The sequence below is a fragment of the Mesoplodon mirus genome, assembly GCF_964341445.2.
Source record: "Mesoplodon mirus genome assembly, chromosome: 8".
Lineage (NCBI taxonomy): Eukaryota > Metazoa > Chordata > Mammalia > Artiodactyla > Ziphiidae > Mesoplodon > Mesoplodon mirus.
In genome coordinates, this window is record NC_138984.1 from 25,014,323 (window position 1) to 25,028,868 (window position 14,546).

Genomic DNA, 14,546 nt, shown 5'->3' on the forward strand with positions numbered 1-14,546 from the left:
CAGTGGTTATGGGTTGGGGGAATGGGGAAAATAGGGGAAGGGGATTAAGAAGTACAAACTTCTAGTTATAAAACAAGTCACAGAGGGGCTTCCCTGGTGGCGCAGTGGTTGAGAGTCCGCCTGCCGATGCAGGGGACACGGGTTCGTGCCGCGGTCTGGGAAGATCCCACATGCCGCGGAGCGGCTGGGCCCGTGAGCCATGGCCGCTGAGCCTGTGCGTCCGGAGCCTGTGCTCCGCAGCGGGAGAGGCCATAACAGTGAGAGGCCCGCGTACCGCAAAAAAAAAAAAATAAAAATAAAACAAGTCACGGGGATGTAATGTACAGCATAGGGAATATAGTAAATATTATTGTAATAACTTTGGTGACAGATGGTAACTAGACTTATCGTAGTGATCATTTCATAATGTATAAATATATCAGATTACTATGTTGTGCATCTGAAAATATGTCAGTTTTACTTCAAAAAATAAATAAATAATTTAAAAAATAATAAATAAGAAGCATCTCCCCTGAAATAAGCCTCCAATCTAGTGTGCTTGTAATTTTAATAGACATGGCAGTACCACTATCTGAGTAGGAATAGTCCCTTTGGAGCAGTTATTGTAATGGGTTTATGTAATATGCCCCTTAACTGACTTAGTCAAGGATAGTTTCTTGTTAGGAATAAAGATGATGAACCCAGGGCCAGTGGTTCCAAAGCTCTGGTCCACAAACAAACTACATTAAAATGACTGAAGGGGTTAAAAACAACAGCAAAGACAACCACCCCTTTGCCATCCCCTGAAACTGGAGTTCTGACTAAATAGATGTATGGGTGGGCCTCAGAAGCAATATAATTTTTTAAAGCTACCCAGATTATGTTATGGTATGGACAAATGTTGGAACTATTACTGAAGGTTTTGTTGTGACCACCCAGATTCAGAAATTTCAGATTGAATAAGAAATGAATAAGATCATCTACTGGTAGTCCAAAATCTAGCAATTAGAACACATTTTAATCAGATTTTCCCAGGTTATAGCCTGGTGTATGGTAGGCACTAAATTATTTGTTGAATGAATGAGCAAACTTTGAGTATACTTTACTATGATGTACTAAATTTAAGTGTGTGTGTAAGTATACACATGTGTAGTCTGTATTTTAATCACCTAACAGGAATCATCTCTGGGGATTGTTAGAATTTCTTTATCTAAGGAAACTGGAGTCATGATCTCATGCTGATCAGTATCCTATTCTATATCCATTTCTTTCTAGACTTATGTCCTCCTCTTCTTTAGTTGTAGAATCCCTGAGAAGGAAGAAAAAAAAAATCACCACCTGCCTTTCAATGGTTTACATATATCCAGAGATTTTTGGCAGGGAGAATTCAAATTGCCTTTTGGACCTTATCACAAAGAAACCCAAATAGACATTCTTTTTATTCACCCATTTTTTAACTTTAAATTGTTCCCCTTAGTGTCAAGATCAAAAAGATCACCAATCTTTGGAACTGAGGAGACCATTTATATTCCAACCCAGAGAAAAGTTGAACTCTTTTCATCTTTCTCTGTGTGGATCACAGGAATAATGCCAGAAATCTTAGAAAGGGTCTAAGAATAATAAAATAATAATGAAGGCATTAATGATAGTAACTAATTATAGAGTTAAAAAATAAGACAGATAAGATAAATTTAGAATAAGCTGTATTTGGTTTGAAAGAGCAAAGACAGAGTGGTGGCATGATTTTTGCCTTCAGGCTTATAGAGGCATATTTTCAGAACAATTTAAATAGTCTCTTCTAAAGAAACAAATTTATGCTTACATTTATTAGTTAATTTGTCTTGAAAATGTCTTAGGTAGTTTAAAACTAATTTATATATGGGTGACCTGAGGCAATAGGATGCATGATCGGGTGGGTCTTCTGGAGCTGTTCTTTAACACAATGTAAACTCATTTGTGCTTAAGTATTGCACTGGTGTTTGTCATTAAGTTTAAGACTGTTATTAGTCAAATAAATGCTTCTTTAGCACTAACTGTACATAAGTCACTATGCAAAAATGGCAAAAAACACACGAAACATTAATTCTTGTCTTCGAGAAAGTTTATAAATAATAAAAGGAGAATTGTTTTCAAAAATGTATATTTCTCAGAGAGGGTTAAGATCTCACCAGTGGTACACACTATTTTGATTTAGTTTAATAAAATTATCTCTAACCACAATATATAATGGATAGAAACTCTAGATTGGGATCTGTTATTTACTTTAAAATATTACAATTTTTCCATCTCTCTGGGTAACATTTTTGTAATCTAAAAAATAAAGGAGTAGGAATAGGTTTTCTCTAAGTTGCTTTCTTACTTTAATAGTTTGTCCTATAGCATGTTCATGTTAGTGTGTGTACAGCCTTGGTTTGCAAGATTCCCTTAACTGGAGGATGTCAGCGTTGAGAAACTCTAGGTTCAGCCCACATACGAACTAGTTGTGTGGCAGTGGTTGAGTCAATGAAAAGTTGAACCAGTTGCTATACAAGGTCATTTCTAGTTTTAAATAGTCTCATAGGTTAAAGGGATGGAAAGCCTAGATCATTAGCAAAAACATACAAGCAGACACATATAGGATCCTGCAAAACTAAGGGTACAAAGATTCTTACCCTTTCTCTACTAGGTAGAGAAGAATACACACACCTACACACACATTCCTGTGCATACGTCTACCATTAGTTATGGCTATAGATGGCTCATAACCAGAGGCAGCTTATGTGATTAGGTATAAATATGTACATCATTCCCCCCACATTTATTTTCTAATCATAGGGGTTTTCATCAAAATCAGGAGGAAAAAAGGAAGAGAGAGAGAGGCAAGATGGAAACTTGAAGCCTAACTACCTTTCCATTCCTCCTTTCTCCAAGCACTATCCACTGCATCATTTCCTTGGAATATGGGGCACTTGATCCTCAGTTTTGACACCATCCCAGCTCAGTGTCAGGGACTAAGCCCCAACACAGTCTTCAGGAGAAAACCCCAAACCGCTTGCTCCTTGGAGCAACCACTCACAGAGACAGGAAACCTACTGATACAATGGGGAAAAAACAAACAAACATATACTCTGGCTTAAGATCATTCCACATTCAAATATTGTGTCTACCCCTTTCTAGCTGTTGACCCCATGTGAGTTGCTAAACCTTCCCAAGCTTATGTTTCCTCATGTGAAAAAAGGAAACTGGTAACTGTGTTTAAGATTGCTTTGAGATGGTAGATAACTTATTACTTCATTAGGTACTCTCTCACTACCTAATGATAGATAGATACTATCTCCTAGATAGTAGTTGCTTTTATTATATATCTAAAATGATATATTCACATGGAAAATCAAATGCATAGACTCATTTATTGTTAAGGGCATATTTATGAATACACATGTATATCCATGGTCCTACCCATTAGGGTAATCACATTTGTTATATAAAAATTTACCCAGTAGTTACTCTTCTAGCTCCTAAGAGTATTTGCTCTTCAAGGAGGATCATTTAGAGACCATCTAATCTAGTGACTTTCAAATTTTATGTTTTAGAGATAGGATTCCATGGTAGTTATTAAAAAAAAAATGTAGCTGGTATAGGGGTTAGCGGCAGAGGAGCTGGTGATTAGGGGAGGTTGAGTGGGTTGATCTCCAGATGACCTCACACACTTTTCAACCTGAATAACTCCAATAATGTATGTTTAGCTTTAATGTATTTTTTTCTGGAAGTGCTTTTTATTGTTTAAGTCACACCTCCATCACCAAAAGCAACAACAACAACAAAAACACATAGATTCAGTCCAGCCCCTCATTGGCATATGAGGACTGAACCCAGCAGGCCTTAAGTGACTTGTGGAAGGTTGTTAGTGGCCAAACCAGAGATTAAAACTACTTTTTCTACCCTTTGTTTAATTGTTTGGTTTTGGTTTATTTTTTCCTCCCTTTCTCTTCATTTCCTTCACCTAACTCACTTTTTTGAAAAGTTTCTGGGTTGGAACTTCAGAGGTTGATGTATAGGAAACTGAAGGAGTTTTAAATTAAACCAGTTTTTAATATAATATGTTTCTGTCATATGCTCTAAAATGTTTACTAAAACATCATAGGATAAATGTAATGCATTTGTGACTGTAATTTTAAAATTGGTTATTTTGGGCAAAAGTCATCAAATGTCATATTCCATCTAGGAAATGCATGAATAAAAATGGCCATAGTCAGCATTAAATATTTTATAAGGAGACAGTTTACAGCTGTATTCAGCTACTGTATTAGAATCTCAAACTAAAAGGAAATTAAACTAATTTTTTATGTAAATGAATTGTTTTCATAAAGAAGCACAAGGGAAATTAAGTGTATAATCATGCCTAAAACTCAGGATTTTTCCAGGAAGCAAGTTTCTCGTGTGAATTTCTTGAGGTATTTGGGAATATCACCATGAACCCTCCAAATTCCTTCTATTTTACATATCATAATGTGTGATATCCTCAAAGTTTCAGACATTTGAAGTTTTGAAGAATTAACAGACTTTTCTGAACCCTCTATTAATGGTGATTATTGTTGTAAACTATTATGACAATGGACTGTATTTTTAAATAATGACCATATCAATATCTCCAGTCTCACATGTTCCTCTACAATGTGACCTTATTCTTCACCAACAAGAAGTGAATTCTATTTCCCCTCCTCTTGAATCTAGGAAGGCTGTGACTGCTTTGCCTGACAGAATACCCACAAGTATTAGTGTATGACTTCCAAGGCTGGGTCATAAAACTGATGCAGCTTCCACTGTGTTCATTAAGAGCTTTGAGCCACCATGTTAGAAGTTTGACTATTTTGAGGCCATTATCTTGTGACATGCTAAGCTAAATGGAAAGGCCACATGAGGTGCCCCTGGTTGGCAGGCAGTCTTATTCTTTGACTCATTCAACCCCAGACTCCAGCCATGTGATTGAAACCATCTTGAACCCACCAGACCATATCATCTACCAGGAAAGTACCACTGAGTTTCCTCAATGACTAGAGAAGCAAAGGCAAGCCCATTTGAGCCCTGCTCAAATTTCTCACCTACAGTATTGTGGTATTAATAAAATGAAAAAGTTGTTTTACACCACTAGTTTTTAGGGTCATTTATTTCACAGTAGTGAAAAACTATTATAGATTTAGTTAACAAGTATCAATTCATTAGGCCCAACTTGGAGATTCATGGTTGATTAGAGCAGAAACATAATATCTATATCTTTTATTGGTTTGTTTAAATTTTTATTTATTTTATTTTAATTTTATTTTTTTAATTTATATAATTTAATATGCTACAAATGAGAAAATAAACAGGGTACAGGGACATAGAGTACATTAAGGAAAAGTAATTTCAAGATTCTCTTCATTTTGATTGTATTGCTTTCTTGCCTTCAGGGAGTAAGTTTTTTTACTTCAAAAGTTATGAAATATTTAAGAAGAGAATTTACATCTTGCTTTACCTGCAAAGAAGACACGGGATCTTTGGAATCGACATACACATCTTTTAGTAATGACAGCAGTTTGTCATTTTTTCTAGCAATTTCTCCCTTAATTTCTGGATGGCTGCTCATCTGCTCTTGCAGGAGGTTCTTGGTGGAGGGGTGCCTGGGAGCGGGGAAGGGCTTCATCCTGCTGCTTTCCCATTGCGCCCGGTTCTCTAGGTTGAAATTCCTGATTGCGTGAGTCACTGCAGCCCCCATCTCTTCACAACATGATTCTCGTAAGTTCACACCACACATGTGGTTAAACACTGGCATGGGCAACATCCAGGATGCACTGGGCTAAAAAATTGTTTTAAATAATAGCTTTCTTGAGGTATAATGTATATACATACCATAAAACCACCCATTTTAAGTGTACAATACAATGATTTTTAGTAAATTTACTGAGTTGTGTGGAATTAACATCATCTAAAATTAACCCAATTTTAGAACATTCCCTCCCACCCACTCCCAAAAAAAGCCTTACAGAGGAATTTTAGAATATTTTCCCTAAATAGTTCCCTTGTGCCCAACTGCAGACAGTCCCTCTTCCTACCCCCAAAGCCACTTAAGTTTTACTTTTTTCTGCCTCTGTAGAACTGATGATGTGTCTTTGATCTGGTTTTGGACTCCCAGGGAGTTCAAGTCCAGAAGATCAAGCAAAACGTGTGAATCTGGAGCTTCCTTGAATACTGGGTCTGAGTTATTTTCCTGTTAGACTCTGCTTTATTCTCCAAGAGTCTCTTTAGTTTCTGAATCCGTAACATAGTCTTTAAGAGCATGAACCTTGGATTGTCTCAGTTAAAATTGTATTTTCAACACATATTAGTTGTATGTCATTGGACAAGTTACTTAACTTTTCTAATTCATAGTTTACTAATTATAAAAAGGGAAGGATGTTATCTACCACATGAGGCTGTTGTGAAGATCAAATTAAATAATGTACTTAAAGTACTTAGAATAGTACCCAGCATGGTAATAACAATAATAGTAGCTGTTATTTAATGAGTACTTATCAATTTAGCTGATACTATACTTTACATGTTTTAACTCATTTAATTTTCTCCCAAACTCCATGAATCAGGTGGCATTATTGTTCATAAATAAGAAACTGTGTACCCATGGGCAAATTACTTAATTTCTGCTTTTCTACTAGAAAGTACCAAAGCTATTAACACCCAATGAATAGTTGTTTTATTTAGCATGGGACTTACTAGGAACTTGTTTGAGTCATAGCTATTAGAATTCCTTCATTTCTCTCTTTGGAGTCTTAAAACCTGTGAATTTTTCTGTCTTCTCAGCCAAACATATCCCAACACACACACACACGCACATGCACATGCACACGCACACACACACCAATTCTTTTGGATTGCAAATGTCAACCTTAAACATGGTGGTTTCTTAATAAACACTAACTAAAAGAATGGATAAAAGAACAGATGCATCTGTGTCTTGAGGATGTCTGCAGCCAACTTTGGGAAGGGGTAAAAATCAAAGATCAGATGGCTATAGAGGCTCTGGAGATGTCTTTGGTCATGTAAAACATCATTACTCCGGAGATCCCAAAATAAAAAAAGTCAGTGTAATCTCAGACATTCTGTCTCCTTTAGTGACACAAGAATGTTTTAAAGAGTTTTTGTGACAACATATGGAAGTACTTTTTTTTTTTTAAGTTAAGGAGCCTAATCACTTAATCATTGTAAGCAATTCACCAAATATTTGGTCAGGAGAAAGAAAACATTTAAATTATTATATCCAATGAGCATATTTTTGATGTGTGTTATAAAACTTGTGTATGCTTGAAGACAAAGGACTTTAGAACCCTCCTTTAGCTTTAAAATGTATTATATTTCAGAATGATTTGTCAGATAAAGATAACAGTGATCTTAATACCAATGCAAGATGATAAATATGATTTAAAAGTAAGACTCATGGTATACATACTATGTATATGTAGTTTACATATAAACTTTTGCTTTTTGACTTGAAATATTTTATGGACATATTTCTTCATCAGTATTTGTCATAAAATTCATACAAGCAACTACTTTGGATACTAAAAACATCCTAATTTGGGGTCCATAGTCCCTGGATTATATTATCGTAGGTAAAGCCAGTAAGATATTAACATTTAAAAGCTTTCAGTTCTTCTATTCTCTTCAAAAGTCTATCAGAGACTCTTATTTATCACCTTGTGTAAGATATACAGCCAGAACTCTTCATCTGGCATGTCATTATTGCCAGATAATTAGGCTGATGAGATCATGGACAATTTTATTTGGAAAATATTTCTTATAAATATTTGTCAATATCTATCTCCCAAAGAAATGTGTGCTTTTAGTTACTGATGATACTTTGTTTCACACTTTTATCTCTGTGCTGCATTTTAACTCACTTTTGGTAACATGGCTTTTGCCTACTACCTCTCCTAAGCAGCTAGTCATAGAACTTTAATACACAGGAATGATAAATTATAAAAACACATTTGCTGCTAACTCTCTGATAAACTTAGCAACAAAGAAGCAGCTGGTACTCTATTGCCTATAACTTCCTACATATTTCCCCAAAGTTCCAGCTAAACAAGAATACATTTGTGTTTTATTTTCTTCTAATTAAGTTGAAGAGAAAAACAGAGTCAGGGATTGATGGCTTTCAGATTTAAAGCATTTCTGTTATAATTGTCAGGCAATGAATTAACCAATTTCTGAATGACTTAATCTTTTTTTTTATTGTTAGGTTTCTCATTTCCTTCAGTTTTATCCTTCTAAAAGGAAAGGTTTTTTTTTTTCCTTCACCTTTCAGAGAGAGAATTCATCAACTATAAGAATGAGCAAGACAAATAGATCAGCGACAAATTTTAAATATAGTCCATATAAGATTGTTTTCCAGATGTAAAATCTACAAATCTCTTTTTATGAACTATCTTTAGATTCATTTACTCTACCAAGAATCACTACAGGTTAAGGGCTCGAAGGGATTAAACAGGAGAAAGTCCATTAAGAATGATTAACATGTCTCCTTCCAAAGTGAATAAAGTTTTTAACATGGAATAGCTATTCATGAATCATTCATTATTTACTTTCAGTAATTTTGGAACTAAATTAGTCTAAGCACTGCAGATGTTATTATTACATTATTCTAAAGATTGGGGCCTAAGATGGGCTTTTGGTGTGCTAGTACAATTTTGCTTTTTAGATTGGTAGTGGTTACATAGGTGTGGTCATTCTGTGTTTATTCATTAAGCTGTACAATTATTATTTGCATACTTTTCTGGATGAATGTTATACCAAAATTTCAGAGGGAAAAAGAATTTCTGAGCCATGACTGAATGTTAAAGATTGGACACCTCCTCAAGTTGTCAAAGATCATCTTCCAGAATTTTGTAAAAATGAATGCAATACTCCTCATCCCATCACATGCAAATAACTAATATTACCTCAGAAAACCTGATATAAACATTATTTGCTATTGCTCTTTTATGAAGAATTCTATACTTATCTTCTCATAGCAAGGAAATAGAGTTTGTACTAAAATTCTAGTTATAGGATTCAGAAAAATGTAAGCAGGATCCACCTACTTTTTTTCCATTCATGTCTTTTAAAACTGTATTCTGGTGTTCATTAATTCACACACAAAAAAATGTACAGTGCCTATTATGTGGCAGAGACAGTTCCGTGAATGCAATAATATAATGAATCAAACAAAGGAAAAAAAAATTCTCTGCCCTTAAACTGTTCAGGTTTTTCTTATCATACTGATGTTAATCACTATGATTGAGTTAAATGATAAAGCTCTATGTACATTAGATGTTTTGAGAGTGAGGGCCTGATGGACTAGTCATGTTTGGTTTAGTCTGAGACATCATCACCAAGCAAATGATATCTGAACTGAGACTTCAGGGATGTGTAAGTAAAGTTTATTATTTGCTATAACAGGAAGTTCAGAGTACAGCAGGTTATTTTCCCACAGGCTTAACAGTATTATCTGCCATTCACAGTGCTGGCTTCATCTTAGGTCTGGTTACCCTTGTCCTCGTGAGACAGCTGCCAAAAGCAACTATGGAAACATACTTCTTTTTCATGTCCAACAGGAGAGGGAAAAATGTAACAATTCACTAATTCACTGAGGAGTGTCATACGCTTTTAGGCTTAGGTCATTCTGGAGATTCATATGGGTTAATACATACTTGAACATTTCAGAATTTTGTGATGAAGGTAGAAGTCAGGTGTGAGGTATGTGAGGGGTTGACTCCTGACCAGGCAACCAAGGACTTCTACCACAATGGGGACCTTAAACAGGGTAGTCAATGAATAGGCCTAAGAAAGGCAATGGTTTCCTGAAATTTTACTGACATTTAAAAAATCTGTGCATATATTCGTTTTGCTGGGGAAAGGGAGAAAATCTTTCAGTATATTTTCTATTTGGTACATGACTAAAAATTAATTAATGCTCTGGGCTTCCCTGGTGGCACAGTGGTTGAGAGTCCGCCTGCCGATGCAAGGGACATGGGTTCGTGCCCCAGTCCGGGAAGATCCCACATGCCGTGGAGTGGATGGGCCCATGAGCCGTGGCCACTGAGCCTGCACGTCCGGAGCCTGTGCTCCGCAATGGGAGAGGTCACGGCAGTGAGAGGCCCACGTACCGCAAAAAAAAAAAAAAAAAAAAAAAAAAAAAATTAATGCTCCAAAAAAATGATGCTCAGAATAATCATGATAATCTCTCACAACACTTTTACCTTATAAAAACTGCCTTATTTTATGCTAATGATGTTTCTGGTAGGCTAGCATTGCCTACATTATCATTATTATCATCATCAATATCATCATCATCATCACCATCATCATCATCATCATCATGCTATACTATTACACTTTGAGTGGTGAAGTAAGTTCCCCAAGGCCACACAGCTGATGACTACTAGGTTTATTAGGAATTATCACTCACTATTGAATGATTTTTCTTTACTGCTTGCCTTGGTAGAGAGCAGAGAAAGAACAATAAACATAACAGTCTCAACCCATTTCCTACACTACCTTTCCTCATTCAGATGCTTTTTAAAAGACACTGTAGCAAAGTTCTTAAAATAGTCTTTGCTTTAACTCTTAGATAAAAATCAGAATTAGAAAAATAATTTTCATCAAAAGCATCTGGATGATGCCTAATTTGGAGAAAATAAAAGTATGATTAAAATTATTAAATGAGTAAAAACACAGCACATGGATCTATATATAATCATTTAGTCAAAAGAGGGCCTTTTGGTGGTGGAATGATTAAAATGCAATAATGAAAGTATTTAAGTAGTTTCTAATATGGAAATATGTAGAAAGCAATTCTTACACTTGTGTTCATTGGATAAATATTTCTAGGCTATAAAAGATTACTCTATCTCAAGTAGAAAAATTAGAATTATTTATTTTAAATGTGAGTTAACAATCCAATTTTTATTCAATCAAGCAATCAGCTCCCTATTTTTTTTTAAGTACTGATTTCAAGGTTGATATTTTTTTTCAGCAAGGCAGAATAACAGTTAACAGAGATGTTAGCAAGCAGCTTGTTCAGTTTACCACATGTATAGAAAGTGATACCCTTTCTAGTGCTACATGTCCAAGTGTTTGTACTGAATGCTTCCATAATGTCAATAATGATCCACTATTCAAAATTAGATGTAGCCCTGACTTCTCAAATGCTTGAGTGATCATTTTCTTTAGTAATTGAGTTCCTCATAGAATCCCACTGCTTGATTACTTGCTCAGTAATCTAAGCATATTAATTTGAAAAGCTCCATAAACGTGTGGCCAGGATAATGGCAGTGAAGTAATTACAAGGAAATCTTTTACAACAGACTTATTTTCATCTAATAAACTCTTTCCTGATGGTTAACTGGCATGCAGTGAATGTGATATGAGTTCTAAAATGTATGTGCATTAATGTATCTGTTGAGCTGGTTGAAGATTAGTTATTCTAGAAGGCACTTAATAAGCACTTTGAAAAGATGTTTTTAAAATGTTGTGTGTGTGTGTGTGTGTTAGTTTATTAGGATATATGGATTTTAAGAGGAAGACAAGGTCACTGAAATTATGCTAGATGCCTTTCCTATGTTGTCACAGGTAATCCTCACATTAACACTGTATAAGAATCTACTATCCCTGTTATGCATATAAGGAAAAGGGAACTCAGATTGGTGAGATTATTTGCCCAAAGTCACAAATCTAGACCACAAGTCAGTTCTGCCTGATTCTAAACCAGTCCATTCTTCAGTTCCTGCCTCATCACAAAATGTTAGCTATCATTTTAGAGGTATATTCTAGCACTTTACACTAAGTATAAGAGCTCAAGTTTCAAAGCCCAGAGTTATCTTAGATAATGCCTCCTAAATGGAAAGGAGGACCATAAATGTTGAATCTATTCTGGGGCACTTATAAACGAGCATTGTACAAAAATATCATATTATTATATTTACTAGTTTGTTGTATCTTTTAGACACCACATATAAGTGATATCATACAGTATTTATCTTTCTCTGTCTGACATTTCAATTAACATAATGCCCTCCAGTAGGGAGAGGTAAGAGGGGAAGGGTAATATAGGGGAAGGGGATTAAGAGGTACAAACTCTTAGATATAAAATAATCCACAAAGCTGATAGCTAGTGGGAAGCAGACGCATAGCACAGGGAGATCAGCTTGGTGCTTTGTGACCACCTAGAGGGGTGGGATAGGGAGGGTGAGAGGGAGATGCAAGAGGGAAGAAATATGGGGATATATGTATATGTATAGCTGATTCACTTTGTTATAAAGCAGAAACTAACACACCATTTTAAAGCAATTATACTCCAATAAGGATGTTAAAAAAAAGTTACAAGGATATATTGTACAACACAGGGAATATAGTCAATGTTTTATAATAACTACGAAGGAAGTATAACCTTTAAAAACTGTGAATCACTATATTGTACACCTATTAGTTATATAATACTGTACAGCGAATATACTTCAATAAAAAATTGCATTATATTTCAACTGTCAATCACAAGAAGGCAGAACTCCATATTTGTATCTATTTTTATAACAAGTACAAAGTCAGCTGACTATTAGCATTTTAGAGAAGTGATGAAGAATAGATTTCTTGGTTGGTATTCTATGAATGATACCACCAACAAATCTAATTTACTGTGAATAATTCCAAAGGCATTTCTAATACCTTATTATGCTTGAAAGATTCTGAAATTTAAGCCGAGCTGTTAGCAAGAACACAACTTTTGTTGTTTTTATTCTAAATTGTGTCCTATAAGCAGTTCAGTACCTTAAATTTCATTAGATTCTGGATAAGTGAAGCCCTTATCAACTTCTATAGAGACAGATTTATTTGGTAGGCGTTTGGTTGACTTTATTACCTTAATTTGTAGCTCCTCAATTAATCTATTAATTAATTTAGTGGCTGTTTACTTCAAACACAAGGCCTTAATATGTCAAATCATACAATAGTAAAACAAAACATTGTGATAAAATAGCACATGCATAGCATCAGTAAAAGAGCACATGCTTGTAGTAGCCCACAGACTTTATGAAACGTGGATTAGCGTATCAGTCTATATTATATTCTAATTATCTCATATTAAAATTCTATAATGGGAATTTTTGATATAGCTTCTGGTAACAGGGCCTATTGCTGCCTTTCATATCTGGGTTTAAAAAATACAAATGCACATACAAAAAAAAGCAAAATGAGTTTTTCATTTTATTTTGTTTTGTTACAGAGCAAGATTTTGGAGATGATGATGATTATTATTATTATTATAGTAATGTATTGGCACTGCACTGTACAATTTTCACATCACTTTATGGTAATCATTGTATTTGATTCCCACAACAACACAGGTTATATAGGGCAGGTAATCGTCATCTACCTGTGACTAAAAAGCAACCCCCAGCCCCCCACCCCTGCCCAGGGCTGGCAAAAGGTCAAAGCGAAAAGAGAATCAGGCCTAAGAAGGTTAATGATTTCTTTGCTTGTTTTTAACCCTGGTTTTCTGTGTCCCAATAATTGTCTCCTTGGTAGAATTCTCAAACCTTTTCTCTATTCTCACTACTACCCCCAAAGACTCTTACCTTTTCTTCCCCTCAAGCTCATGGGACTCAGGATATTATAGCCTAAATCTTGTTTTCTCTGACATGTAGATACATTTTCCTTTAGTCCTTTCCATGCAAAAATCCTACTGTTAAAAATTATTTTACTTTTTCCTTGCCTGTGCAGCTTTAGGAACAAATGAGGTGAGGGACTGGAGAATCGAGTACGTTTTCGCTAACTGCCCTATTTCATATTGGTTCACTATTACTAAGGGTGGGAAAAAAGTCTAAACTTGAAACTGCATTTTATTCCCCTGAGACAGTTAGTAAGGAATTTGATAGGCTAATTCCTGACAGCCACAGGAGAAAAAAAGAAACGAGAAAGAAAGAAATGTGTGACTGGGAAATCTGCCAGGCAGATTTACCCAATCAGGAGATACCAGGCTTTCTTCATCCCATACAGTTGAATCCTAATCCCTAACTGCCCCCCTCACCTCAGTATACAACTCCATCACTTTCACTTGCTCAGACCAGCTCATTCATGCAGCTTGCTTATGCAACTCATTCAGCTGTATTTGTAGGATGCAGAAACAACAGCTTTGGGGCTGTATTGGAGGGAAATCCCAATGCACCTGTCTAAACGGGACATTGAGGATGCTGGGATTCCTAAACAGATCTTGAGAAGGTGAGAATATATGGTGTTCTGGCCCTTAGCTTTGCAACTCCAGATGAATTTATCCTGGTCACGTAGTTCTTTAGTGTTCTTACAGAGAAGTATGTGTTGAATGTTGTGGCTTGAGAAAAGGACTAGCATTGTTTACATAAAGAGATAAATTCTAACTTACTGTTTATTGACTTGGAAAACAATCTTTGGAAGAAAACAGGAGGCATATTACTTGAGCAGTAACATAGGCGTTTGAGCTTCAGTCTTGTCAATCATAAACTGAAAGTATTGGATAAAATGTACTTATGTGCTTCGAATTT

General features: G+C 35.4%; 1 protein-coding gene and 1 pseudogene across 3 annotated transcripts in view; one reads left to right on the forward strand and one right to left on the reverse strand.

The window, feature by feature from the left end:
- Positions 1–14,546, forward strand: part of ERBB4 (erb-b2 receptor tyrosine kinase 4) — a gene marked incomplete at both ends in the record, with an annotated part of 1,148,799 nt that overhangs the window by 194,582 nt on the left and 939,671 nt on the right. The gene's annotated exons all lie outside the window — the stretch shown is intronic.
- Positions 5,068–5,770, reverse strand: LOC309809836 (NADH dehydrogenase [ubiquinone] 1 alpha subcomplex assembly factor 4-like; annotated as a pseudogene). Its single transcript has one exon. The product of its transcript is annotated as an NADH dehydrogenase [ubiquinone] 1 alpha subcomplex assembly factor 4-like (transcript).